The sequence below is a fragment of the Aptenodytes forsteri genome, unplaced genomic scaffold (genome assembly GCF_000699145.1).
Source record: "Aptenodytes forsteri isolate BGI_AS27 unplaced genomic scaffold, ASM69914v1 Scaffold15, whole genome shotgun sequence".
Classification (NCBI taxonomy): Eukaryota; Metazoa; Chordata; class Aves; order Sphenisciformes; family Spheniscidae; genus Aptenodytes; species Aptenodytes forsteri.
The window spans coordinates 4,812,076-4,823,190 of NW_008795129.1; positions in this window are offsets into that span (position 1 = coordinate 4,812,076).

Sequence of the window (11,115 nt, forward strand, 5' to 3'; positions counted from 1 at the left end):
GGCCCAGGGGGAGCGTCCCGCCCTGCTGCTGGGGTGCGACGTGAGGAGCGAGCGGAGCGCGGCTGCAGGGGGAGGAGCGGGGAGGTTCTCTGGGAGCTTTCTGGTGGTCTGGAACGTTGCAACGTAAAAGAGCCCGCGGCCCGGAGAGACCCGCTGGCTGCAAACAGGCCACTGAGATACGAACAGAATCGGGTTAGAATTCAGGAGGTTGTTGGGATGAACTGGCCCTGAGCTGGAGTTTTCGCCCATCCCTACTTCTGTGTGAAAAGTAATTCCAGGACTTTCTCATCAGCTCCACAAGCCGCTGCTTTTTCAATCAGTACAAATCTCTTGAGTTACAACGCAGAGTGAAAGTACCAGCTGTTGGTAGGATCTGCCCAAACTTCTCATTATCAACCCCTGTTTTCTGTTGCTTATGATTTTGTCAAATATTAACCACACGGTCTCATACCTTGCAGGCTAGGTGTCTGCGCCATTGAAGTTTTACATTTATTAACTGATTTATATTTTTTGGGAAAATATAATTTTAAACAATGTCATATTATTTGTTTCTCTGAGCAGAACTAGCATCCCACGCTCTGGATCACAGTGCTGGAATTTGGTGAGGACTGAGCTTTATTCAGGAGATCTTTAGCCTATACCTCTGCTCCCAAGGAAAGATCACAGTTATCTAAGCAATTCTGACAGATGTTTGTCTAATCCGTCTTTAGAAACCTCCAGTGAAGTCATCCTCCTCTCTCCAGGCAAATCTATTGCAGCACTTACTCCTCTAACATTCTTCCCCACATCCGAAGTGAATCTTTTTTTGTTGCAGTTTAAGCCCATAACTTCTTTTTGTATCTGTCAGTGACATGGAAAAAAATTTATTCCTTCCCTCTTTCATCTATTAGTAAACTGCTGCCATGTGTCTCCTCAATCTTTTTTTCCAACTAAACAATTCCAGTTCTTTTGGTCTTCCCTCCCATCTCATCTTCACAGATGTCTGATCATTTGTTCCCCGCTCCTGAGGACTCAAGAGTCCTGAGTAAATTTGCATGTTGCTTAAATTGCCCCATATGGAAAGCAGCCCACCAAAGGAGGCATTTCTGGGATAGATTATAGTGGGAAGAGTAATTCACATGTCTCGCAAAGGACACTGCTGTTCATAATCCTGGTGTGGTAGCTGGTTTTTTTTCCTGAAAAGCTTGACATAGTTGACTCATGGATGTGATTCATCATCACTCCAAGATACTTTTCTGCAAATCTGCTGCTTTCTAAATTGTGTTTGCACAGCCAATTATTCTTGACAGTGTGGTGCCTGGTCTTTTTTCTTTTGGTTTGGATTTGGGGAGGGGGGGCAGTATGTAGTCTTCTTACGTGTTGGAAAAGCACGCTAAGAATGTCTTCTTTCCCCTCTTCCACAGGAAAAAAAAATAGTCACAATAGTATTAAAAGAGTATTTTTTCACATTGCGGTCAGCATTAGTGTGGAGAAGATCTGATAACTTCCGCCAGGCATCTCTGTCTGTCTTCCTTATAGACAAATCTTTGGTTACAAACATTTTAAATAGGATTCCTGTTGTCTTCACTGCTCAACCTGGATGTGCTCGGGAGTGGAGCGGAGTGAAAGAGATTTGTCCGTATGGCCTCTGCCTCTTTACTTGCTGAACCTGCAATGAGTCAGGGTCTGGTGAAGAAATGTTCATTGCATGGTTATTGAAAGGGGAGTTCCAAAGAGGTGTTGGATGAATCACTTTGCCCCAGTAATAATTCACTAATTTTTAGGGTCATGCTTCCCCCTGCTTTATCCTGAGGTGTGGCTCTGAGTCACAGATGTCATTGCTGAATATAATGGGAACTGTGGTGCTTGCACAGTGAGCTAAGTGCACTGAAAACATGAAAGGTTTCCAAAATGAATCAGATGCCTTTGGATCTTCATTCCTGTGTGCCTCAGTTTCTTGCCTCTAGAATGGAAATCACAAGTCCCATTTTTCGAAGATAAGCAGGTTCAACTCAGAAAAGCACTCAACCGCTTTTGTGATGAACACCAGAAAAAAACCACAGGAGAAAGAAATGTACAGTTTTGTCTTCAGAAGAAGCTTTGCACAGTGAGCATAGTGCATAGGATTTAACAGTGAACAAAGAGAAAATAAAATAAGGACAGGGTCACTTACTAAGGGAACGCCATCCTAAGCCCTAGGTTAAGGAACCATTTCCTTGGAAATATAGTTGAGATTGTGTAATTGAAGCCGATAACATAATGCAATGTGTATTTAGGGGCTTTAACACTACAAGGCAGTTTTAATTCTGGCATTGCATCCTTTTGGTTTCTTGGCTTTGCACTTCAGGCAGGATCTGTTAATGCTGTAGGCAGCGATGTGTGTGTGTGTGCATAGCGGAGGAGACACTGCATTTAGTTGCCAGAAAAACTAATTTGCTCTCCACTGGAGCTGTGAAATGCCGCTTACCCTCTCCTATTATGGGAATATCTGGGGAATGGGGGGAAAAAAGTCTCAGGAAGCCCTATGTGGTTTATTATTTTTCAAATTTGACAGAAGAAAAGGTGAATTGAAATGTGACCTTTGAGTAACAAAACAAGGGAAGAAGTGTTTTAATGCTTTTGTCATCCTCCTCCCTTCCCTTTCCTCTTCCAGTTCTGGAGCCGATTTAGAGCTGTTTGGATACATTCACATGGTGCAAATGATCCACTGCCAGCAAAAACCTTCTACTTTTCCCTTCTTCCCAGAAATCAGCTCCACTGTGGGGTCCTGCTGGTAGCTGTGATGATGCATCACAAACTTGTTGGAGTCTGTTTCTCACCCACGATAGGAAATGTCTTTTTCTAAATACAGGCTGAGAGAATATATTTTTCTCATGAGCCCTGTGTTAGCTAAGGGCTAATGAGTTTGGGCTGGTGGGATCCTCTGTAACATGTTGATGACTGCTGAAGATAAGCAGTATGGTGCGGCTGATCTCAGCACTGGGGGAGTCGTGAAGTGAGACGGGAGCAAAGTGAAAGCGGGGAGGCAAGGAGGAAGGGTTGGGGACAAACTGAGAAAAGATGAGGAAAAAAGGGAGCAGAAGCACAGCTGACACATGATTCAGGTCCCTAATGATAGCATTGGCTAATTTAAATGCTCACCATTGGCACATGAAGCCGTGACCAAGCTCCTCCCTGTTTTCAGCAGGAATAGAAAACGCAGGACAAGAAGATCTCTGCACCCTGGGAGCACCAGAACAGGAGGGGGATGGCATGTATTGCTTTTCGTGTTTCACAGATGCCCATGTGATCTCCCATAATGCCAAGAACAAGTTAAGTCTCGCTAATCTGCTTGCTGGAGTGAACGCAAGGACATGTTTGATCGAGCTTGACAGGCGTGACTCTGGCTCTTCCTTGGGAGGCAGGCATGTCTGAACGGCTGGGCCGTACCGGGCCGACACAGCCAAGGGAACCAGAAGTGTGCAGAAATGCTCTTACCACTTCAGAGAGGAACTTGCACCCCCCTCCAGTCAGATCTTACCCATACCCTAGTATTTTCAGCTGTATAGTCCCTGCTGCTATGTGCACTGGAAGTGACCATGGAGTCATCTGCTTTCACCTTCCCCAGGTTCTTTCCTCAGCTATGCTCACCCAGGAACCATCTGCCCATTCCTTATTCCTAGTCTTAGTTTTCTCTAGCTCTGTTCAGTTCAGTTTATTGTAACTAAAGGGCTTGCCTGTGCAAGTAGGCATTTGAAAATAGCCTTCATAATGCTCTGAAATGCTTTATGTGAATATTTTTCCTTTTTGATTGTGAGTGTTTATTTGCTGTATAACACGTAATAGGAAGTATTGATTGTGATCATCTGCATGACTCCCTCATGAACAGAGATGATCAAAAAACTTCAAAGAAAAGCAGAAATGACATTGCTGCCTTCATGGAAATATTTCCACTCTCCCAACAACTCTACTCATGAAGAGTATATTGGCCATGTATTGTACCACACTGTTGGTTGTGCAGGAGGAAGCTATCTCGTTGCTATGAGGTGGTCATGTCTCCTCACATTTGTATGTTGCAAGAGCTTGTGGTCCCTTGCTCTCTTCCCTGCATTGCCTTGAAAGAGCTGATCCTAACCACAAAGAAGCCAAGACAGTGTCCCTAATACATGAGCATGGAGAGATTGTTCTTTGAAAAGCCCCTGAACGTTTCACCTCTACTCAGAGAATTCTTGGTGATCTATATTCAATATCAAAGTTGTGATCAGCATTAAGTGTCTTTTAAAAGCCATGGAAACTTTTGTCTTGATCCCGCCGGATGTTTGGTCTGCCGTGCTGAAGAGTGTCTACACAGCCTGAGATTGGGTCCTGTGTTTGAATGAGAAGGTCTTTATTCCAGGAGAAGTACTATTTACATCTTCTTCCAGGAAAAATGGTACCCCTATCTGGTAATGGGAACTGTTGGTGAAGATGGCCATGTTGATTTGGCACCCACAATGAAGAAGTGAGGCTGGGCTGTGTTTTTTGTGCCTCAGAAAGCCCAGATTTTTTCAGTTGGCAGTCACAGATATGTGCTGAGAACACGATTGTCAGGACAAGCTGGAGAGGAAGCAAGCTTTTAAAAACCTCTTACAGAGACGGCTTCTTTTTGTGCCTACAAATATGGCCACTTCCAGCTTTCCATTTGGATCCTAGAGCTGCAAGGTGGCATTTGTCCACCAGAGGGCATGTGGGCCATTTTCTCCTCCTCAGCACAAAAAAAGGGAAAGAGAAAGGTTTCCAAAGCAAATGCCCTTCCAAAATGGGACCTTGTACTGGCTGCCTTGGCCATTGCGATTGCAGCTGGGATGCTGAGGAACGGTGCATGGGCAACTGAGCTGGCAGCAGTAGGGCTGATGTGACTCTGTGCCCCTACTGCAGAGCCACCTCGGTGTGACGTGGCGTTCTGCCTGTATGAAGGGTTAAATGCAAGTCTTTATGGTGCCATGACTTTATGGTTCCCTAAACTTGCATTTCAGACCCCTGTATGTGCGTACATGTGTGTAGGTGCGCATGAGAGAGATACACACACGTGCGCATGTACACACCCACATTTGCTCACACAAGTATCTGTATCCACACAGGCCCACTCTATAGCTTGCAAAGTAAATTAGACTTAAATGACTCTTTGGAAACAAAATAAATCAAATAGCATAATAGTACCATCTTTTTATCTCATTTGTTCCCATACAATTAGTAGTTTTACTGCCATGTTGTGACAGGTGACTGTGTTTGACCTTTGCCGCTTGGGTGGTTGGCTGGTGCTCAAACTAATGAAGACCCTTAATGGATTGGCTTTTGTGAGGCTGTGAGCGGTGGGGTTAAAGAGAAAATGGTGCCTTAGACAGAGTCCAGAGAAGATCCTTCAATTAAACCTGAAGTCTATTAGCAAAGAAATATTGAGGAGGTTGAGAGTTAGCAATGATTTAACCAGCAAGTCTTCCTTGTGAGTCGTTAAAATTAAAAAAAAAAAATCTCCCCGGTTATTTATTGTTGAGCGTGTGGTTGGACTCCCATCCTCTTGGGTGAGAGGGTGGGAGCAGAGCCATTGGTTTGGAGAGGCTGGGGCTACAGGGCCCTAGTCCCAAGTTTGTTAGCCCCTTGGCTCTCACACAGTCGAGCTTGCCTTGGACAAAAGAGTGAGGAAAAATGAAGCAATAGCAGGAACAAATGAAGAGTGATGCTGGGGAAGATAAAACCAGATCTCTGGGATAAATAAGACTTTTTGGAATTTAATTGTTTTTCATGATGTAAATAAATTGCAATGAAAGAAAAGGAGAACCGGCAGCTTCTGGGCAATGAGTCAGAGGGCAGTGCCGAGCTGCAGAGCGTGAGTAATAAACAGGAGCAGAGGAAGGCTGATGGGGAGGCTGGTGCAGGACAGACAGGGGCTGGCCAGAGCAGCACAAATGGACACGAGTGGACAAGGAGTGTTAGGTGCAGGGAGCCAAGGGATGGCCGAGCTGTGAGAGCACTGGAAGGGCCAGGCCTGATTACAGCAAAGGGCCATGGGGCCATTCTCCTGCTGTGTTAGACACTTCAACAAAACTTCAACAAAAATCCTGCACGTGGCAGATACAACCTGCCTGCTGCTCCACGGGATCTCCTCCTGCCCCCAATGGCTAATGAGCTGGCTTCTGTCCCTTTCCATTAGCTTCAACGTCAGAACCTGAGCATTTCCCATTCCTCCCAGGCAGGCTTCCTTCCTTTTGTTTTCAAGAGTTGCTTAACTTTCAGCCTGAGCATCATCTTGCAGCAGTGTCTCCGGTCTTGAGGAGAACTGGGGCTGCCTCTGCCCCTCACTGGTCCTTTGGGTGATACACTGTCCCACAGTTGAGACAGGTGGGAGATAGGAAGGATCTGATGAGGGAAAGCATGAAGCTGGTTGTGCTGGGTGGAGAGACCTGCCTTCCCACTAGTCAGCCAACATCTAGCTGCTGTTGGGGTGTCCTAGAGATCGCTGGCATAGCTGAGGCTTTCATCCCCACACACTTCCCCTGCCTCCATGCACAATATAGTAAGCTTCAAAGAATTCAGCGTGTCAGCCAGGCAGACAAAGGCTGAGACGGGACAGGGAGAGCAGGGAATAGTGTCCTGTGTCCTGACCTTCACGCTGGCCCATGCTGTGGGCTGGTTCAGCATCTTGGTGCCTAGCGCCTAGCGGTAGTAAGCTTCAAAGAATTCAGCCAGGCAGACAAAGGCTGAGACGGGACAGGGAGAGCAGGGAATAGTGTCCTGGGTCCTGACATGCCTCCTTCACGCTGGCCCATGCTGTGGGCTGGTTCAGCATCTTGGTGCCTAGCTCGCTCTTCTCTTCCCTGGCCTACACCCTTGTAGAAAGACCATGTAGGGAGAAAGCAGTTTGCTCCCAGCAAGTGTATTTGCTCTGTGCTTCTCCCCATTAGTTCTGGGTGATATTTTTTACAGTTCTTTCTGCTCCTACTGCTTCTTCCTGGTGCAAAGGCCTTTCCTGATGGAACCACAAGTGCCTGCATATGAGGTAGAGCTGAGCAGTCATGCTTGGATTGGAACTGCACCCAGCACCAGACCAAACTGGACGCTCCCCCTTACTGGGATGATGGAATACCTTTTGGCGGTAGAAAGTGAAGAAAAGTGAAAAGCAAAGAAAAAAGCCAAGATGCCTCAATGGGCAGGAAATTGGACTCTCTTTAGAGCCTCTGGTTCTGCCCCAGAGATGTGAAGGCAACAAAGTTGGAGGGAACTAGGCACGAACTGCTTGCTGTTTACACAGAGGCAGCTGGATTTGCCAGGTCTACAACCTTTTCTGGCTATAGGAAAAGGAGTGGTTTCACTCTACTTCAGCTGAGTCATCACATAGCTGTGAAACGTCTCATGTGTAGTGCCCAGCTGTTCCTCTTCCTGGGTCATCCCACCTCAACACCCTCAGACAGGACTCCAAAACTGAACACCCTGCTCCAAAGGTCCTCAAGCACCATGGCAGGCCCTCAGAGCTGGACTCAAGGACTGCCCTAGTCATTATTCCTTCTTCGTCTATTTATCTGTCTGTCTGTCTGTCTTTCTATCTATCTATCTAATCTTTCACTCCTTCCCCATGGAGCAATTCTTTCCTTTTACTCACACAGTCCCTCTTTCTCTCTTTTTCTTTTCTCTCACTCTTAGACACGTGCCTCCCCCCCTTCTACCTCCCCCTACTTTGGGGATAATTTAACATGTTACACACTAACTTTCCAGTAATGGCACTCTGGCTTTTTGAAATTCTGCTTCCCTGTTTTATGGCTGGGCCTCTAATGGTTATCTCGCAGCCCTGCCTCTGGCAATCATGTAAGGAATAAATAGAAGCTGACACAGTAATTTACTTAAATCTTCTCCACACTTTTGCAGCATTTTCCTCCAGAGGATACCCCCGAAACAACAATTATTTGAAATGTCACGCGTTCCTGCCCCTAGGCTACCGACAAATGAACATTAAATCTATTAACAACAAAAAAAATTAAATGTTTACTTTTCCGCGAAGGTAAAGGAGAAGCTGGAGAGAGGGAGGGATGTCTCCAATAAATTTCTTCTCAATAATAAAGAGGTGTAGTTAATGTTCTCTCTAAGCAGAGTCAGCTTGCAGCCCACATCCTATGAGGACAGAGATGCGATGCCACAGTACTGCCACGCAGCCTTGCCAGGGCAGCTCCAATAGCATCATTTTTCTAGGCCAGGGAGCTCAGTTTTAGGTCGGTATTTTTGCAGATTAAAGAAGCCAAGGACACGGTGGTCCCAGCTCCCAGCCCATCTGGCTACTAGTGCGTGCTATGGGGACTGGAGCAGTGGGAGAGGAAGCGTTACCCCCTTAGCAAAGGGAGGTTCAGAGTGTAGCTCATCTGTTTTACAGAAGGGAAACCTGAGCATTTTGGAGGTCTGCGACAACATCCTGTAGAAAGTCTAAGCTGGAGGTAAGGCCCAGCTCCTCCTCTTTTCTGTCCTATGCTCTCGCCCCTTCACTCAACTTTGCTGAATGTAGGTAAGCATACCCCTGGGGGTGGTGCCACGTGAAGGTGGACTCAGCCCTGCACATGGGTCCTGGTGGAAGATGGTGGGAATATGGAGAGTCACTTGCATCCGCTTGCTGTGGATGAAAGTTCCCATGGGGATCTGGGCAAAACAGGCTTAGGGACCAGGCCTAAAGCACAGGGGACCATTTTGTGTTCCGCAGATGGGGAAGTTCAGGTCCAGAGCAGGCCAGAGGCTCACCAAGATACAGTAGCAGAAATGGAAAGAAGTATCCCAGCTCTACCCTGATTGCTTCATACTGTCTTGAAAAGACTGTCCCACTGCTTGAACTTTCCAACTTATGGCTACTTTGGAAAATGTTCCCTGTCCATTGATTCAGCATAAGACTCTCTTGGGAGCCATTGTGTTTGTACAGCCAGGAGTCCAGCCCTTTGACTTGAAATCCTCCGTCCATCGGAGTTCAGAGAATAGTTGGGATTTAAAGGAACCAAAAGGACCACGTCTTTTGTGAATGAACTTGTGAAGCAAAATTTCTCATCTGATGTTGAATGCTGCAGACCTGATAGAACTAGGAACGAGTAGAAAAATTTGCTCCTCTGTTCTTCATTTTCCCTTCTTTTCAGCAGAAGAAGCTTGGTTGTAGACCTCAAACACCTTGGAAAGAGTGGCACCTCTGACATGCTGCATGAACCAATCGTTGGTATGCAGTATGAACAGAGACGTGTTATCTACCCTTTGAAGCAGGACGCATGAATAGCTGACCAGCCTCCTATTCCTTTGTGCAAAATGGCCAGGCACTTTAAGCTTTGCTGTCACCATGGTTCACTGTATCACCAGGCAAGTATGCCAAGGTGTGTCTCTTTTTTCCCCTGATAGGCTGGGACGCCACTTCCTTGGCACTGGTTTTGACCCTCAGAGCCAGACAGTGGAGGAGACATCCAGTAGATCGGCTGCATTCAAGTCCCAGCAGAGCTTACTGTCCCAGTCCTAATCCATTTCTTCACTGCTGTTCTGTATAAATGGTCCCAGTCCACCTACTAAGGTGGTTGATGATATGTGGATGCTCAGTCAGGCATCTACGATGCTAGACTGCTCTTGAACTGAGATCACTTTGTATCAGTGGGAGATAGTGCTCCTGGGATGGTGTCTGCTTGGGAGAAGGCCCTCCAAGGTAGCTCCCAGAGTCCTGCTACACAGGCCTGTGCCCTCACTGGGTAGTTTATACAGCCAGGGCATTCAGAACTGGGACAGGAATTCTGAGTCCCATGGTCCCCCTTCACATTTTGTTGCTACCTGCTATGATTCTTTAAGGAACATGAGGAAAGATCGTCTTCCAAGTGTGTGATATGTGTGCGTCTGGAAGGAGTGAGTTTGTTCTCTACCAACAATCCTGTTGACATCCAAGGGCGTTTCAGAAGAGGAAAGTAGCTCATCCAAGGAATCAGACTTTAGCTCCGGAGGAACAGCTGCTTTGGGCTCTTCTCAGGCCTGAGGCAAATTCTTTGCCAGCTGTCTTGCACTGTCACGACTCTGCATGGAGAGCGTGTCCTTTCTCATCCAGAGGTTTGTGTGGGGCTTTTCTGGATATTTCCCATTTACTTTCTGAAACAATCTATCCCTTTGATGGAAAGGGTTGTCTTCTTCCCCAGTCCAGATCCAGCTAAGTGTCTGAGGTTTAATGATGCATGAAGAGCAAGGTAGATGTGTTACATCCATGATCAGACAGCTTCACAACATATATACTCCGTATGGGAAACCACACAGCTAATGATGTACAAAGCACAGGGTTCTGACTTGGTCTTAACACAGTCCTCAAAGTGTACTGTAAATTCTGGAGTATATACTGCAGGTGAAGTCCATCTCAGTATTGCAACGGATTGATTTTAAATAGTTCCACTGCCAGCCAAAAGTCTAAGCACCATAACATGTTTATGAGTTATCCTAATGCATAGAAACACAATTATGTGATCTAATATATTGGGATGGACTCTTAGATAGTATATAGTATCAGTATAGCTCAATGTCTCCCGTTATAAATTGCAGGGCCTCAAATACTCATTATCCTGTTGCTAAAAAAAAAAAAAAAAGCAGGAAATTGGGAAGAGGATTCACCAAACTACTTTGCATTAAGTTTTATTAAACTTCCTCCTGTAACATCTCCACTTTGATCTCTTCTCTGCCCAGATTCAGATCCAGCTCCTGATTTCCACCAAGGAAGGTATGCAGGGAAGCTGGGTGCCTGCACTTAACTTTTCTTTTTTTTTTTTAGGCTTTGTAATGCGTTCTTGTGCTCTCAATTCCGGATAATGCTGGATCCCTTTTACCCAGCCCCTCCTCTTGCCCTTTCAAGTGAAAAGAAGACTCCTGTGCTCCCCCATCAAAGTTAAAGGGAGGCTTTAGAGAGGAAGGCTCAGCACGCCGGGGCTCTTGAGCCTGTGTTTAATCTCTTTTCCCGTTCCTGTGTGCCTCTGTGGCTTCCCTGCCAGTTTCTTTGTTGCCGAGTTTCTCATTTCCTTTTATTTGTGTGTGCGGTTCCTGTGTGTCTGTGGCTTCCCTGCCAGTTTCTTTGTTGCCGAGTTTCTCATTTCCTTTTATTTGTGTGTGCGGGTTGCCAGGCTCACTGGAATGCAGCTGAAGAAG